Below are 18,306 nucleotides of genomic sequence, written 5' to 3' on the forward strand. Positions count from 1 at the left end.
TACGAGTCTGTGCATATGTGAGCAAGACAATCTGGGTTTACACATTGTTTCTTGTTAATGTAGCTGATATGAAGATACAACGTGGAACAACTTTGAGGTCTCATTAAAGCAAAAATTTACACATAAAACTCAAAGTGTAAATGCATTTACGAACAGGTTTATTTAGTGCTAGCGTGTGCCTCAGCAACCACCATGCTCACAAAACAAGGTATTTCCTAGATCTGTATAAATGCCAATAACACAACACGCAACAAACAAGAGATCGACTGGGAGTCTGTTCACAAGAAATCTCGTCTCCAGAGATATTTCCAGAGATATTCTCCAGACTCCACAGACACAGATGGAGAAAAAAAAAAGAAAAAAAAAATAGAGAGAAAAAACCAGGAACCATTTGCAGCAGCCACTGTGTTCAGAGACTGTCTTTGGCTTCCTCTGCTTCAGTGTGCAGACAGGAAGTGTGAGAGAGGATTTCCTTGTCATCATGAGTTGCCCTATTTCAGTGCTTGAATACTTTTTCTCAAAAAATGTATTTGTCCTCCTCCAAATGTTAGTTTTTGTTTTACATTTGCATCATTTTCACAATTTTTATTGAAGAAAACAAATAAATAAGAATAATTCAAAATAAATAAAAAACAGACTCACTGACAACCCTGCTATGAAATTATCACAGTATTTGACTTTGCAGCTCAAGAAATTACCAGATTTGTACAACAAGGCAATAAGTCTGGAAATTACCCACAACCCCTGGCAGAAAAAAAAAATCTTTTCAATTATTTGTGGCTTTGCCAAAAGTCTCTATTGTTCTTTCTCTTCTATGAGCAAAAGTTTTATGAGTGAGCAGAAATGAGGCTAGGAGCTCCATGACCCTGGTGTACATCACACATCCTCTGACCTTTCCATAAGCTCAAACTAATTGTAACAAGTCCCCATTGGTTCAGGCAATGTTGCCTAGCAACCTCTCCCAAGGGGATGAAAAATATCTGTTTTACTGCAGGGGAGGATTTCCATGGTAACAACACCAATCCCGTCATGACAGGATGGGAATTCTGGTGCTGTTTGGAATGAAAGAGTGAATGGACCAGCAGTACTCGGCACAACTCTTCTTTGCACATATTAAAATTAATTAAACTCAAATTAATGTTTCATGTATTTATTTAATTAACTTATTTAAGGAGCACTTATGTAAGTGCTGTGTGAAAGCAACAAAATTATTAAAATTAAAATTAATTATTGTAATTTTACTGTTTTTTTATATAATATAATAATAATAATGATGATGATAATAATAATAATAATAATAATAAACTAAATGTTTAATAATAATGTTTTAACTAAAATTGCTCATGTGTAATGGATTAGGGGTATATTTAATTATATAAATAATATATAAATCATATAAAATGTTTATAATAAATAATAGCTAAAAACTGATCAATTTTGTATTTAAAATAGTTTTACTATCTTTTAAAAACTGGGGGAGAGAGTTTATTGCATCCGAGATGTGTCACTTTGCTCACAACTGATTGGTCCAATTTCGGTTTGAGATCTCTTACCTCGAACATAACCTGCCCTGGAAAAGGTTAGCCATGGAGTATAAGTTACTATGGTGATGAACACCGCTAAAAGCTGAGCCACTTTCATGGTCCCTAAAACCCAGGGTTGGCACAAATTAAATTGAAACATACCTGGCTATCCACCTAAACTGTCTTCATGGTATAAGCCCCAGAAAAAAAAAGAAAAAAAAAGAAAAAAAACTATTTAAATCAATAATTTCATTAATTTCATTTAGAACTTTCTGCATTTTTAGATTTTCAAAAAAAAATTTAAAGGGCACATATTATGCAAAATTCACTTTTACATGGTGTTTGAACATAAATGTGTGTTGGCAGTGTGTGAGCAAAACCACCCTAGAATGATAAAAATCCACCCAGTGTTTTTTTTACAATCTCAATAAATCATAAGCACTGTCTCAGAATGAGCTGTTCTCAGATTCGGCGCAATGTGATGTAGAATTGAGCAGGCCCCTCCCACGACTGTTGAGTGACACTTCAGTTTGAGCCCAGACCCGCCCTGAGTGAGCTGGACACAATAGCTGTGTCCCAATGTGAAGGCTGCATCCTCCGAAGGCCGTATTTGAAGGCCGATTGGCCGCATTTGAAGGCCGATTGCGTCACAGCGGCGCGACGAAGGACGTCCCAATTCAAAGGCTGCATCCTTGGAAGGTCGCATTTGAAGGCCGATTGCGTCACGCGGCTCGATGAAGGCTGTCCCAATTCAATTCTGCATCCTCCGAAGGCCGTATTCGAAGGACGGTTGCGTCATCGCGCCGCGACGAAGGCTACCCTGATTCAAAAGCGACGCCAAATGCACCCTTTGTTTCCCCGTGAAAGGAAGGATACATAAATGGACACTTAGCGGCCTATCCTGCCCTATCCTACCCCATAAGTCATTGCGCACCGTTGACGACAGCATTTATTTATTTATTTTTAAAGGCGGCCGAGACTAGAGATCGGTGGTGGACAGCAAATTCACATTTAAATGTAAGTATTATGTTTTAATTTACTCAAATAGCTAGTGAAAACAGAGTTAAAGTTTATTATAAACTTCATCGTCACCATTGCATGGCTTCATTTGTCAGGTAGGTTTAGGCAAAACTTGTGGTAATAACGTTATTAGTTTAACAACCTATTTGTAATATTTGCACTAGTCTATCTCACTTGTGTATTATAAGAAATATCACTCACCCTACACTGTAAAAATAAAAGGTGCCTGGAGGAACCTTTTGGGGTTCTTCACTTTGCCACACCGGCGGAACCATCTGTAGATCCTCTAGGCACCCTTTAAAAAGGGGTGGTTCTCTGAGGAACCACACAGGTTTCCTGAGGAACTCTTATATTAGGCACTGTGTGGAACCACTTTGGGTGCCTCCAGGAACCAAATTTCATTTTTTTTTTAATATTTAATTTCATGTTGTTACTATGGTTACCTTTGACTTCTATTATAATAAACAAATTGAACCAAATACAAAATAAGAATTGTTTATTAGGGCCCAAGCCCTGAAAGGGCGAAGGCCCTATTGTTTTCGTAAGGATTATTTTTTTTTATTTTTTTTTTTTTATTTTTTCATTATTTTTTTTTGTGCCTTTTTGCCACTTTTGGGGCCCTTAACATGCTCAAAAACTCTTGAAACTTTGTACACAGGTCAGAACCCGCGGCCATCAGGGCCGGACTGAAGCTGGTACCCGGGCGTGGCAGGGGGGCTCGACAGCGCCCCCTGGAATGGTGTCCGAAAACTTGGTCCATAAATCAAACACGCTTGCATGTAATAATATGAAACTCAGTACACATATAGATCTCATCGGGCCGAACAACTTTCGTGCTCTAAGTTTTACAAAAGCCCAAAAGGAAGTCGGTTATTATACGTTGTTTGGAAAACGCATACAATGGAATGTGAAATACTCCTCCTAGGAAATTTATCCGATCGCCACCAAACTCGGTGTGAATGAAGTCAAGACATTGAGGATGAATTCTTGCGAACAGATTTTTGATATCTCGAACGGTTTGGCCGTGGCGAGGAAACGAATTTATGGCGAATAATGGGACACAGGAAGTGTGTTATAACTTCTGCATACATTATCTGATCTTGCTGAAACTTCAGCAGTGTATTCGTTGTAAGAGGCCGATCACATGGATGTGACCTTTGTGAGTCAAAGTTATAGCGCCACCAACTGGCAAAAGGAAGTGTGTCACTTTCAAAATGCTTTGAAATCACTCTCTTATTTTTACCCGATTTGCTTAAAACTTTATGTGTATAATGTAGACACACGGCAGATGTAGACCTGTGAAAGGATTATTGATATCTTAGATACTGTTGCCGTGGCAACGCATCAAACTTTAATATTCTTTTTTGATGCTTTTGAGACTCTTCACATGCTTGAAAATGCATGAAACTCGACAGACACATCACATTTATTATACAGTAGACATGTGCAAAGTTTCAGAAATGGGCGTGGTGGAATGGCTCAGTATCGCCACCTTTAGTCAAAAATGGGGGCTTAGTTTTTCCTAGAATCACAAAACTTGGTAGGTGTATTGTTCTCATCAAGCAGGACACCTTTCTAATTTACAGTCATTACCTCAGACCCACAGGAAGTCAGATATTTTGGTTTGAATGTGGATTTTCTGGAGAATTGTCTCTCTCTCTCTGTGTGTCTGTGTGTGTGTGTGGAGGGAGGGGGGGGGGGGGGATTTGTCTATTCCATTTAATCTTTGTTCTTCAAGGTTTCAGGGGCTTTTGGGGCCCTTAACGTGCTCAAAAACTCTTGAAACTTTCCACACAGGTCAGAACCCACAGTCATCAGAGCCGGGCTGAAGCTGGTACCCGGGCGTGGCAGGGGGGCTCAACAGCGCCCCCTTGGACACGGTCTAAAAACTTGGTCTATATATCAAACACGCTTGCATGAATTAATATGATACTCGGTACACATATAGATCTCATCGGGCCGAACAACTTCCGCACTCTAAGTTATTAGCTCCGCCCAACAGGAAGTCGGCTATTATGGGTTGTTTGAAAAACGCATGCTGTGGAATTTGATGTACTCATCCTAGAGAATTCATCCAATCGCCTCCAAACTCGGTCAGCATGAAGTCAAGACATTGAGGATGATAAATTCCGGACGGATTTTTGATGTCTCGAACGGTTTGGCCATGGCGAGGAAACAATGGCGAGAAAAGAGAAACACGAAGTAATATAACTTCTGCATACGTTAACTGATCTTGATGAAACTTCAGCAGTGTGTTCGTGGTAAGAGGCCGATCAGATGGATGTAACTATTGGGAGTCAAAGTTATAGCGCCACCAACTGGCATATATATATATATATAAATATAGCTGCGAGCAGCGATGGAGGGCCCAAGCCGGTGACACCGCCACCCCGGTGGCTTTAGTGTAACTAAAGGCACCAGGGTGGCGGTGCCACCGGCTTGGGCCCGCAATCGCTGCTCGCAGCTATATTTACATATTTGATATTCATTTTTATATGATACACTTCCATGCACATGGGAAAAAAGCTAACTATAGATTAATATCAATGAATACACAAAAAATAGTATAATACATAAGCAACATGAATAATCAACCATGTTTATACAATAGGCTATACAAGAAAAGACATCTCAACAAAATGCATGGAAACGCATATGTTCCACGAAATAAATCAATGTAAAAAAATTACATTTTGATTAATTAAAAATGTCCATCTTTACTTAACTTTAAAACATTTGTGTTTCAGTCCGATGTTAAGTCTGACATCACTGTTTCCAAGTACAAAAGCTCTATCAGATGCCAAAAACAAACAGTGCTAATATACACTCATTGGCCCTCATTTATCAAAAGTGCGTACACCAAATTTCCAGCGTACACCTGGCGTACACCCAAAACCACGTTGACTTTGAGATTTATCAATATGGACGTTGGCGTACGGCACGCTCAAATCCTACGCCAGCTCAGGAGGTGGTGTACGCACGTTTTGAGTGCGGGAATGCGCAAAAAAACAATTCCTAACACCACAAAACGCACTGACAAACTAAAAGATATAATATATTATGACCCACTGTAAAAAACCAACATCATAGTAATTATAAACTTCAGTGTTTATTTTTGTGCAACATGGACTTCAATGTTTAATTTGTGTGACTTTACCAAAGCATTTGAATTGTAGGCATATGTATTCCTTAAGTTGCGAGCCTGTGCGCTTTACCTGACGTTTCAAGCCTTGTTTATACTTTCGCCTGGCTCCGCAGCGCGAGTCTCCGCAGACTGCGCGCGCACCTCCCCAAACGGACGAGGCGTTTATACTCGACGCGCTCGCCGTTGTTCTATTCTTTGAAACGATGGTTAGGCCAGGGTTAGGCCCGGCAGGTATGCACGGACTGGGTTTAGTAATGAAAGGCTTTCAATGACCAAAAAAATAATTCAGACTGACAAAATAATAAAAATGCCATTCTTCTTCTTTTAAATAATAATAATAATAATAATAATAATACAAATAATAATAACGACATTCTTCTTCTAAATAACAATAAGCGTCATTAATAATAAAAATCTAGAAATCAATTTTGTTTCTTTCCACTTCCCTGGTTTCGCTTTCTCTTTCTCAAAGAAGTTTCTCTTCTTTGCCGTCTTCCGTGTGTCCATGGCGTAAAATGAGGGCGTGGGGGGAGCGGAGACTTGAATATATTAGGGGCGTGTTATTCTAATGACGATCGATTTCAGCCGCGGCATTTATCAAGGGCAGGTATTGCATACACCAGAATTTCAAAGGTACGCACAGCTTCATAAATCAGGCGATGAGAGGAGTGTAAGCATAATCTTACGCCAATATATACGCCCGTTTCTACGCAAGATTGATAAATGAGGGCCATTGTGCTGTAATATTCCTGAAAATTATGATCCTAACCTTTATCTCTATACCGAAATCTCTGATGGTTAGTTATTCAGCTATTTTGAATCATAAAATGTTGAAGTCTGGGATGCCGTGAGACTGGAGACTGTAATGTACACTATGGCTTTTGAAAAGCTTAAATGTGTGACTTGAATCAACAGTGTTCATAAATGGTTGTTGAGTATTCTCATGAAACAAGATAGAGGAAGTAGAAGTAGAGACTTCGACCCGGAAACAGTATTCCTTATGTCACAACAAGCAGAAAACATTTTCCATTATAACAGAGTTAAGGTGCAGTAAAATTATCTGTTGTTCTGTGAATGTTCACTGGTGAATTCCAGTCACTTCAATAAGAATTTACATAGTCAGCAATTTCGTTTGTGGTCAAAAACGTCACTATGGGACCAAGTTGGTGTGAGTTACTTAAAGAGTTAAAAAAATTAAGAGGTGCCGCAGCTTCGATTTCCGAGTGTTTTTCCTCTGTTCTGGTGGATGGTCCAGGCACTTCAGTGATTTTCAGGTCTACAGGAGGATTTTTATTCTTGTTCAAACTTGTATTTCAGCTTACCGAGATCCCTGCAAAGTACAAAATTTACTGTTAGTAAGGTTATTAAAGTGATAGTTGTGAAATTTAAATAATTTCCTCAGCCTTGTGACGTTCCAAACCTGTTTGACTTTCTGTCTGTGGAACCCAAAAGCAGATCTCAGAACCCCAGTCACCGATCGCTTACCGATCACTGCATGAAACAAGCAGAAAAAATTTGTGTAAATCATTCAGGAAACCATTCTTATGTACACTTGTCTAGTTCAATTCAATGCAACAATTTATGTAAAAATGGTTAAGCTCCAAAAATGTCCCAGAAAAGATCCTAAAAATAATCAATGAGTTCACAACTCATGTGTTATGGGTTGTGTTGTAAGTCTTCTGAAGCCATAATAGCTTTTTCCTTTTTTTTTGTCGAAAAAGACTAAACTTGAAGTTATAATTCAGAATTAAAATGTCTTATATTCAAATGCAAATGATAAAGATATAAGAAAAAAATGCATAGCATTATTTGTGACCCAAACCTAATATTATTTTTCTGAGTAACATGAATGAGATTTGAGAGCATGAGGGAAGATTTTCAGAGAATAACTGATTAAAAAAACACTAGTATACAGTCAAACAATACAATTGCACACAGAGAAAGTTCATAGTAATAAAGTACTTGCATGTGGTGCAGGTAACTTACTGTAATTCAATGTTGCCACTGAAATGTTCAGATTATTTTAGAAAATGTAATGGTTGTTCTGGGGATACAAAAGAAAAAAAGCTGATTATTCACAACATAATATTTATTGACCAGTAAATGGCTTTAAAATTGTAACGTATTTGAGAGAATGGGGGCACATGTAACGTTAGTAAGTAAAGTTAGGCTAAACAAAAACAGACCAAACTATATTAACCTGCTTTTGTTATTCATAACAAACGCCAATGACAGCAGGAATCAGCTAAATTAGTTAGGCTATATCAGCAATTTGAAGACACAGTTGTACAGAATATGTTGAATTGAATGACTAAATCAATCTAAGACAATAAGTCAATCATTTCCATTTGGTTACATTAGATCAACGTAACGTTAGTTAGCATCGCGGCTAAAACCTTCATACCAGATACTGTGCAATAAACGAGTGGTAAACACTGTAAAAAAGTAGTAATGTATAATAAATTGAATTTATATACAGTATATGTGTGTTTGAATATATAGTGAGTAGACTCTGTATTTATATTTATTTGCGAGTTTACAAACCTTGTAACGGAGAGCCGAACAAACGGCGGAAGCTTTGATGAGAGGACTGGAGCCTTTACTTTCAAACCCGATGACGTCAGTGGATACTATTGTTGTTGCGCGCGAGCAGCGCGAGCATCACTGAAGTGACGACAGCAGAGGAATAGCAGCAGTTTCGTGACAGAATACAACTTTTCTCCTCCTGGTTCTTCTTCTTCATAATATTATTATTATTTAGTGTTGTTTTTTAAGGCTTAAATTACTTAATAAAATAGCCTAGGCCTATACTAAATATATGTAACCCAAGTGGAAAAGACGTAGGCTACTGTTAAATGTATTAAAATGCATTAAAGTATATTTGTATTGTAGTAGGTCTACTAAAAACACACTCAAGTACATTTTTAATACATTTAATAGTATGTCTTTTTCACCTGGGTATGTATACTGAATCAAATTTAAGTAGCCTATAATAATAATAATAATAGGATAATAATAATCTTATTCTGGCCTCACTGAACCATTGGGTTCCTCCAGATGCTGGCTTTAACATAAGAGATCTTCCAGGAACCACTTAAATGTTAAAAGATCTTCCAATAACCCTTTTATCGCATTCAGGTTCCTCTATTTTCCCCCAAAGCACTTCGAGGTCTCATGGTAATGAAAAGGTGACTCCAGAACCTCTGAACTAAATACAAAGTGCTTAAAGGATCCCATAAGTTCCAGCAAGAATCTCAAAGATTGTCAATGCTCCTCCAGTAACCCTACTATAGGAGAAATATCTTAGAGGCACCTAAATTACATTTTGAAGTTCCTTGAGTATCCAACAGGATATTTGAGGCTCCTTTAGTTTTTACAGTGTATAAAGCCTAAAACAATAAGAAAAGCAGTAGATAAGGCAATGGGGTTTCAATTTTGTGTTTTTGTAGTGCTGTCATGCAAGCTATATGTTTTTAACCAAATTTGAGTATACAGAAATATTAAGTATATTTTGCATGTCTTGATGTGTCATATTTTGCAGTGTTAACAATGCACTTAAGATTGCACCCCGTGTTAAGTACCCTTTTCTGCTTTTTTAGAACAATTCAGGGAAAAATGGGTCAGGGGAACGTAACTCCCATACAGGCACAAAATAATATATATATTATTTTGTGCCTGTATGGGAGTTACATTCCCCAGACCCATTTTTATATATACAGTGAGGAAAATAAGTATTTGAACACCCTGCTATTTTGCAAGTTCTCCCACTTGGAAATCATGGAGGGGTCTGAAATTGTCATCGTAGGTGCATGTCCACTGTGAGAGACATAATCTAAAAAAAAAAATCCAGATCCAGACAATATATGATTTTTTAACTATTTATTTGTATGATACAGCTGCAAATAAGTATTTTAACACCTGTCTATCAGCTAGAATTCTGACCCTCAAAGACCTTTTAGTCTGCCTTTAAAATGTCCACCTCCACTCCATTTATTATCCTAAATTAGATGCACCTGTTTGAGGTCGTTAGCTGCATAAAGACACCTGTCCACCCCATACAATCAGTAAGAATCCAACTACTAACATGGCCAAGACCAAAGAGCTGTCCAAAGACACTAGAGACAAAATTGTACACCTCCACAAGGCTGGAAAGGGCTACGGGGAAATTGCCAAGCAGCTTGGTGAAAAAAGGTCCACTGTTGGAGCAATCATTAGAAAATGGAAGAAGCTAAACATGACTGTCAATCTCCCTCGGACTGGGGCTCCATGCAAGATCTCACCTCGTGGGGTCTCAATGATCCTAAGAAAGGTGAGAAATCAGCCCAGAACTACACGGGAGGAGCTGGTCAATGACCTGAAAAGAGCTGGGACCACCATTTCCAAGGTTACTGTTGGTAATACACTAAGACGTCATGGTTTGAAATCATGCATGGCACGGAAGGTTCCCCTGCTTAAACCAGGACATGTCAAGGCCCGTCTTAAGTTTGCCAATGACCATTTGGATGATCCAGAGGAGTCATGGGAGAAAGTCATGTGGTCAGATGAGGCCAAAATAGAACTTTTTGGTCATAATTCCACTAAACGTGTTTGGAGGAAGAAGAATGATGAGTACCATCCCAAGAACACCATCCCTACTGTGAAGCATGGGGGTGGTAGCATCATGCTTTGGGGGTGTTTTTCTGCACATGGGACAGGGCGACTGCACTGTATTAAGGAGAGGATGACCGGGGCCATGTATTGTGAGATTTTGGGGAACAACCTCCTTCCCTCAGTTAGAGCATTGAAGATGGGTCGAGGCTGGGTCTTCCAACATGACAATGACCCGAAGCACACAGCCAGGATAACCAAGGAGTGGCTCTGTAAGAAGCATATCAAGGTTCTGGCGTGGCCTAGCCAGTCTCCAGACCTAAACCCAATAGAGAATCTTTGGAGGGAGCTCAAACTCCGTGTTTCTCAGCGACAGCCCAGAAACCTGACTGATCTAGAGAAGATCTGTGTGGAGGAGTGGGCCAAAATCCCTCCTGCAGTGTGTGCAAACCTGGTGAAAAACTACAGGAAACGTTTGACCTCTGTAATTGCAAACAAAGGCTACTGTACCAAATATTAACATTGATTTTCTCAGGTGTTCAAATACTTATTTGCAGCTGTATCATACAAATAAATAGTTAAAAAATCATACATTGTGATTTCTGGATTTTTTTTTTTAGATTATGTCTCTCACAGTGGACATGCACCTACGATGACAATTTCAGACCCCTCCATGATTTCTAATGCTGCGTTCACACCAAACGCGAATCTGCGTCAAAATTCGCGCCTGCCGCGTCTAGTTATACGCGTGACCACTTTGTGTGCATTCGCGCGTCAAGAGCGAAATTGACGCGCGTAAAATCAAAAGTTTGAAGCGAAATTTACGCGCGTCACGCGCGTCAGAGGCGAAAGTTTCGAAACCTGTTGGCGGCCATCTTTTTTTTGTTTATCGAGCATTAGCATTAATCGAGAGAATCACCGCTCGTATATGCTCTGGAGAGCAGAAACAGCTGCGTAGGGGACATCGTCGCTGTACTCGGGTCCACCAAACCCTCCGGAGGGTTTCAGGAGTTTCACAATTTGCTCCAGGAGGTAGGTTTGGTGGACCTAACGGTGAGGACGCTGACGAGGACAGCGTAGGCCGTATAAGCCTCGGTCTCGAGTGGTCGCTGCCTGACGAGCCCACGCTGTACAGCCCGGCTCGAGGTTCACCCTCGCCTGCACCTAATCTGTGATTTATTTTTGTTTTGATAATAAATGGAGCCAGCCTTCAAAAGTGAAACCTGTCCTGTGATTTTTGTTTGTTTTTATACACTAAATTGTGTTTGTTGTCTTTACATTAGATTAATAATGTTTCATATAATCTAGAATAGATATGGAATAAATAGCATTCAATACAAAATGAGTATCTCTCATATATTGAAATCGAGTTTTATGTTTTTATTTGCTTTATTGTGCATTTTAGTCATATTACAAAATAATTTATTGAGGCCAAACATAAAATAACATTATAAACTGTCACTTCACCACGTGACAGCAGCATGCAAGTAGGCTCCTGATTGGTTAACGCGGCGCGAATTGACGCAGAAGTTCAGATTTTTCAACTCGGGCGGCAGACGCGAATTCGCGTCAAACGCGTGAATGCACAAATAGCACTAATAAAATCATTCGCGCGTAACGCGCTTAACGCGCCAGACGCTCAATTCGCGTCATTCGCGCGAACTTGACGCGCGAATGAGGCGAATTCGCGTCTACCGCGCCGCGCTAAACGCCTCATTCGCGCCGCAGGAATTTTTTACGCGCGTAACGCGTCTTTGCATTGACTTAACATTGAAATCACTCGCGCCTGACGCGCTATTCGCGTCCGGTGTGAACGCACCATTAACATTGAAATCACTCGCGCCTGACGCGCTATTCGCGTCCGGTGTGAACGCACCAGGATTGCACGTGTCCTGGGACAGGAGAGGGTGTGAGTGGGAAATCCACTGCTGAAACTTGGCCCTGGTTTGTCCTCATTGATGAGATGAGGTGTTGGGACAGAGGCATTGCACCAACCCCCTGTCCTCATTGCCTCAATCCCTGAGGACAGACCAGGGCCGAGTTCAGCAGTGTGTGACCAAGAAGAGGAGGAGCCAGGGGCAACACCAGCAGCAGCACCAGCACCAGCACCACGAAGAAGGCGAGACAGAGAGGACGAGTTTTTGGACTTGATTAGAGAAGACATGGGACTGCAGAGGCAAGGAGAGCACTGGAGAGTAGGGAGAGGATGGACAGGCTGTTTTCTCTTCTTGAAAGAATTATTGAGAAATATATATATAATTCTTGTTTAACTTTTTTTCACCTATATTTTTTAAAAGGAAAAAAAATCTGTACATTTATTTATTTTTATGCAACTTTAAATGTGTAAATAAAAGATAATTCATTGCTCTGGACATTGTTTATTTTTGTAATGACAGTCATAATTTCTACATGAAACAAATTCTTCTATACCTTTTCCCCCCCAACTATTTACAAAATACGTTAAACATATCAAAATCAACATAAACATTTAAATTTACAGTACATAATATAAATGGGAGACCCTGGTGTGCTGCTGGACCGGGATGGGCTCCACAATAGAGACCCTGGTAAGGCCTCCTGCTGGTGGGACATCATCTGGGATAGTCTCCAGAGTGTTTGACTGCATATTTTCACTATCCACTAAGTTGTCTACCAACAGGTTTGCAGGGCTAACTCATGGAATAAATATTGAGATACTTTATTACACTAAAGTACTTTTAATAACTTGTCAGGGTTTTTATAATGTTTTGCATTTATATTACTGCATGTTGCATTTTACTTCTGAATATTTTCAAGGTTGATACATTTAAACTATATACTTTTGTGTAGTTTAATGTAAAACAATGCATCATATTGTAAAATAACAATTTTGTAGTGTTGCTGTCCCGTGTGGGAAAATTACTTCGAGTATTAACGAAGTATGTAGTTCCTTACCCAGATAGCAAAAAATATCTGCACGCTTCTTTTTACCGCCGGCCCTAAGCTGTCGGCTAGGTGCGTCCCGCTGGCGGGGATGAAACGTTTGCCGCCGAATACGTCACTCCCATTTCTTGCGAGATGCCGCCGGCGGGCCGACTGCTTAATTTTCTTTGGCGGTTGCCTCCGTCTAATGGACCGCGGCCGGCTGGCGGCAAGCCGCTTTGAAATATAAGGATTTCTACTCTAAAATCGACCAGCCATGTTGGCTAGAATGGAAGTGGAACTGACAGCATTTTAATTACTTTTCACATTTGAAGCGATTATAAAATCATAATAGCCTATATGTGAATTATATCAAATTTTTTTTTTTTTTTTTTTTTTAATTCCCCGTGACCCTGCCTTGAGGGCAGCTCCTTGGATGGATATGGGATGATGAAGTTGTTTGTCCTTTATACAGGCGCACGAGGAATCATTGAAGATATGCCAATTTACACAGCCTCATTCTGGAGGTCTGAACCACTGATTATCATGACTTGGACTGTCCTGCAATTCTTAGCCCACTATGCCACGCAGACCCCAGCCACTCCAGACATTCTTATTGGCTGTGTTCTCTACAGCCAGATTTCCTGCTGTTAATTGTATTTGTTCCCAGTTGTAGTCATGTGTAAATTGAATGTTAAAATGTATATTATACCTGGTATCCTGCACATTCTTTGATACCAAAGATCTCAATTACTTAATATACAATTTGCTGCTTATTTCATTCCGTCAGTGCTTAACTATTCTATTTTTAAATATAGCTTGTAAATCCTTGATTATACCTCTAATACTTGATTATTATCTTGATTACACATTATCTGGTACCAAATATTCTACTTACCGTGACTTTAGTATTGGCTTATTTCATTCCGTCAGTGCTTAACGATTCTATTATAGTTTGTAAATCCTATTTCATACCTGATACTTGATATTGCACATTAACTAGTACCAAAATTCTACTTTTATTCCATCAGTGTGCTTACGTTATTCTATTAAAAATACCTTGGAAATCCTATTTTATGCCTCTGATACTTGATATTGCACATTACCTGGTCCCAGATAGTACTCAGACTGACTGACTGTTTTTACCTCAGTGTTTTTTGTCAAGTTGTTTATCACAGATACAAGAGACACAGATCTTATTGCCGTACAGTGAAATCTTGTACCCCAGGTCAGCAATGCCATTATAATGGTCTATTCTACTCCAGAGCTTTACTCTAAATTATTACCACTTATCCTATTGTTAGAAATGGCTTGTAAATGTGATGTTATACCTTGATTTATTTGGTATCCTGCACATTCTTTGGTACCAAATATCCTCATTACTTGTTATAATGTTTACTGATAATTCTTTTCATCCTAGAGCTGACCTTTTTATATATTTTTAACAATTATTGTAAGTGTTATAATTTGCTTGTAGACTAAGGCTGTTTTTTTAGCCAAAATTTAATTGGAAACCTGCATGTTCTTTAGTGTGTATATATATATTTTTATTTTTCTGTTTCTGTTATTTATATTTCAATTATCTGACATAATGTTTCATTGACAGTTACTGTACTTTGAAATGTGGAATTAAAACGCCAAATGGAAATTTGTCTGGTTTGATCAATCATTATTCTTGATAAACTGCATGCTATATATTTCCGGCGACAGATCGCTCGAAAATAGCGTTTGCCGCGGAAGGGCCGCCTTCGGTATACATACAACCGGCGTAGCGTCATAGAACGTCTCTGAAAAGGTTCACGCCCACTCTTAGGGGAAAACAATCCGGCGAGCGCCATTATAGTATCGGATTGAGGACATGTACTAACCCTTACAAACATGTAATTTGTATTTAATTAAATTCTTCCACACAGTATTTTGTATTTTTATTTTATTTTAAATACATTTCCATGTATTTATGCCCATCTCTGCCTGCCATCATCATCAATATTTTGCTGTTATGGAAATATCATGAATTACGGATGATGCTATCGAAAGCTAAATCAGGCTAGTTGTATGGCTGGACAGAAAAGTGCACTCAGTAGCTACTCTAAATATAAAGACATAATATTATACATTTAAAGATGTATAATAATATTAATATCATAATATTATACATGTAAAGATGTTACTTCTTAAAACCGAAGTAAAATCATTCACTGCAGCTACCTGGACTGCGTTCATCCCCGACAAAACGTTGCACAACGTTTTTTAAACAGAAACGGTGATGCGTTGAACACACTGTTCTGATGACGCAAGAGTTGCAACTATGGCAGCCGAGAAGGCAATTCTTTGTGTTCTTTGTGAAGAATTTTCGGAGCCTGATGAAGTCGGTATAAATATGTGTTTAATACTACAAAATATGCCCGATGTTACAGTTACTGCACTTGCCACCCAGAACAAAAGAGAACATCCCAAACGAGTGAAAGGATTGCTGAAACTGAAATGGAAGCACACATCTTACCTAATTCAGACTAAAACGCATCTATTTAGCCTCACATACTGACTTTATTTGTAGTTCATACTGTTTTAATACCCTCTATTTTCTTTCTCATTTTTAGGAAAAACACTTAATTACCATTGTTTATTTCTATACCAAATGTCATACACTTGCAATGAAGCTAAAAATATAAACAGTTACATCAATATGTTGATATCCTATATTTTTACAATAAAACTTACGACAAACATGTCTTCCAATATCCTCAGTTGTTGCGTATAGGCTACCGAGCTGCATCGAACACATTTGTAAATTACTTTCCTTGAACCCATTGTGCGAATTCACTTTAATACCGCGTGCTTTATATACATGTTGCTGCTGATTGGACTGCAGTTCTGACACACCCACCAAACAAGAGAAAACGTATCTCAAACCCCGTTGCACACCGGTGCACGCCGTTCTCTTACGAGAGTTCTCTCGTACTGCGTTTTAACCAAAACGCTACGGGAAAAGTCTCTTTTCACGAAACACTGAAGCAAAAAATTATCCTTTAATTTTCATATATGTAAAACGCGTTGCGGCAGCAGTCAGCTATGGCGAGACGGCTTGCTCGCTCATTGGCTGCTCTGCGGCAACTGCATAAGCCTATCGAGCGAGGCCTGAGGTGACGTCAGGCCAATGAGGGCGCTTCGCGCCCTCCTCGCCACTTCCCGCCGAGACGGGCGTGGCTTACCTCTATAAAAGGAGCTCGAGAAGGCTGATTCACTTGATTTTAATCTCTTCAGCGAAGCGCACGCATCGCTGGATCACGAGGAAGCACGCGTCGTCTGATGCAAGCACTTCAGCGGGACGAGCCCTTGAAGCCGCTGGCCAACGCCGCCTTCTACCGCCGTACCTGCTGCGCTTTCCGACGCCATATCCTTTACATTCTTTGTTCTTGTGTATGTGTGTGTGTGTGTGTGTTCGCTTGCAACACACACCCCTAAAAGAGCTGCGTCTTTTTCAAGACGCCTTCTCATGCAGCGCTCGCGCTCGCTGACGGCGAACGCCTTCACTCCGAGCAAATTGCCTACGGTGACTCTGAGGACTCGCCGGGCATCCTTTCCGAGGCTGCCCTTCCTGGAAGCGGATGGCGGGATTAGTTTTTCTTTACGTTACAAGAAAAGCTACCCTGCCTCTGCACGCGTCATTCACCGGCGAAGGAGAAAAGAGTGTTCTTAGTCCCACCGTTGGTCGGTCTGACCTCTTTTCTCTCACATTTCTCAGTTCCCTGTTCGGCGACTGGAAATATTATTGCAGCAAGTGAGTCTGTTACACGCTTGCCTGCCAGCAAACGCCGAAGAATATATGTTGACGCCGCTTTCAAAATCCTGTATCCCCCTGTGGCTCAGTGGTGGAATTATAGGTTTTTCACACGGGAGGCCGGGGTTCGGATCCCGGTCTAGCGGCATATATATTTATGCCGCCAATGCTTTGCTCTGTCAGTCCCCTGAAGGCGACTGCAGAGATGCATTTTGCAGCCAGCGAGCGCGTAGTACCCGCTTGCCTGCAACCGAACACCGTTTCTACGGTTCCCGTGCGTCACTGGCGAAAGGAGAATGGAGTATTTTCAGCCCCGCTGAAACTGGGCAATATCCACTCTTCTCACATTCTGGCATTTTGCAGGCGTCTGAAAATGCAAATCACTCTGTCTGTTCCCCGAGAGGCAACTGCAGACGTGTTTTTTTTGCTGCCCACAAGCACGTGGTACATGCCTGCAAGCAAACGCCAGTGTGGATAATACTCGCGCTGACTTTGTCTATGTATCTTCACTGTGGTCCAGTGGTAGATTCTTAGACTTGCGCGCGGGGGATCAGAGGTTCGAACCCCAGGCCTGCCGGCAGAAAATATTTATGCCGCCGAAAGCAAATCACTCTGTTTGTTCCCCGAGAGGCAACTGCAGACGTGTTTTTTGCTGCCCACGAGCACGTGGTACATGCCTGCAAGCATACGCCAGTGTGGATAACACTCGCGCTGACTTTGTCTATGTATCTTCACTGTGGTCCAGTGGTAGATTCTTAGACTTGCGCGCGGGGGATCGGAGGTTCGAACCCCAGGCCTGCCGGCAGAAAATATTTATGCCGCCGAATGCAAATCACTCTGTTTGTTCCCCGAGAGGCAACTGCAGACGTGTTTTTTGCAGCCCACGAGCACGTGGTACATGGCCGGACTTCTACCGAAGTCCCGGCCACGGCCGATGATGCTATATGTGTAGAGAAGATGCCCACTGCTAGTGCCCATCCCTACACACTAGCACAGCCCTTCACACAGGGCCCGCGCTCATATATTCGACTCGGGTCGATCACGCACACAACATAGTGAACGTGCCCACTGCCTAGTGCCCACAAACACTATGTTCTGCATGCCTTGTGGTTTCTGTAAAGACGAAACCTGTGTGCATTCACTCTGCTCAGACAGACAGTGCACTCATTGCAGTAACTGTGCCCGCTCTCCCGCGCCCACACTTACTCACGGTATTTGGTGACCGTGACGTCAGGCCAATGAGGGCGCTTCGCGCCCTCCTCGCCACTTCCCGCCGAGACGGGCGTGGCTTACCTCTATAAAAGGAGCTCGAGAAGGCTGATTCACTTGATTTTAATACTCTTTTCAGC

The 18,306-nt window shown here is 40.7% G+C and overlaps 1 pseudogene across 1 annotated transcript in view; it reads right to left on the reverse strand.

Annotated features, from left to right (window-relative positions):
• Positions 1 to 18,306, reverse strand: part of LOC311093029 (ubiquitin-conjugating enzyme E2 E2-like) — a 199,171-nt pseudogene that overhangs the window by 16,613 nt on the left and 164,252 nt on the right. The window lies entirely within an intron of this gene.

The sequence above is a fragment of the Abramis brama genome (assembly GCF_963993115.1).
Source record: "Abramis brama genome assembly, chromosome: 12".
Lineage (NCBI taxonomy): Eukaryota > Metazoa > Chordata > Actinopteri > Cypriniformes > Leuciscidae > Abramis > Abramis brama.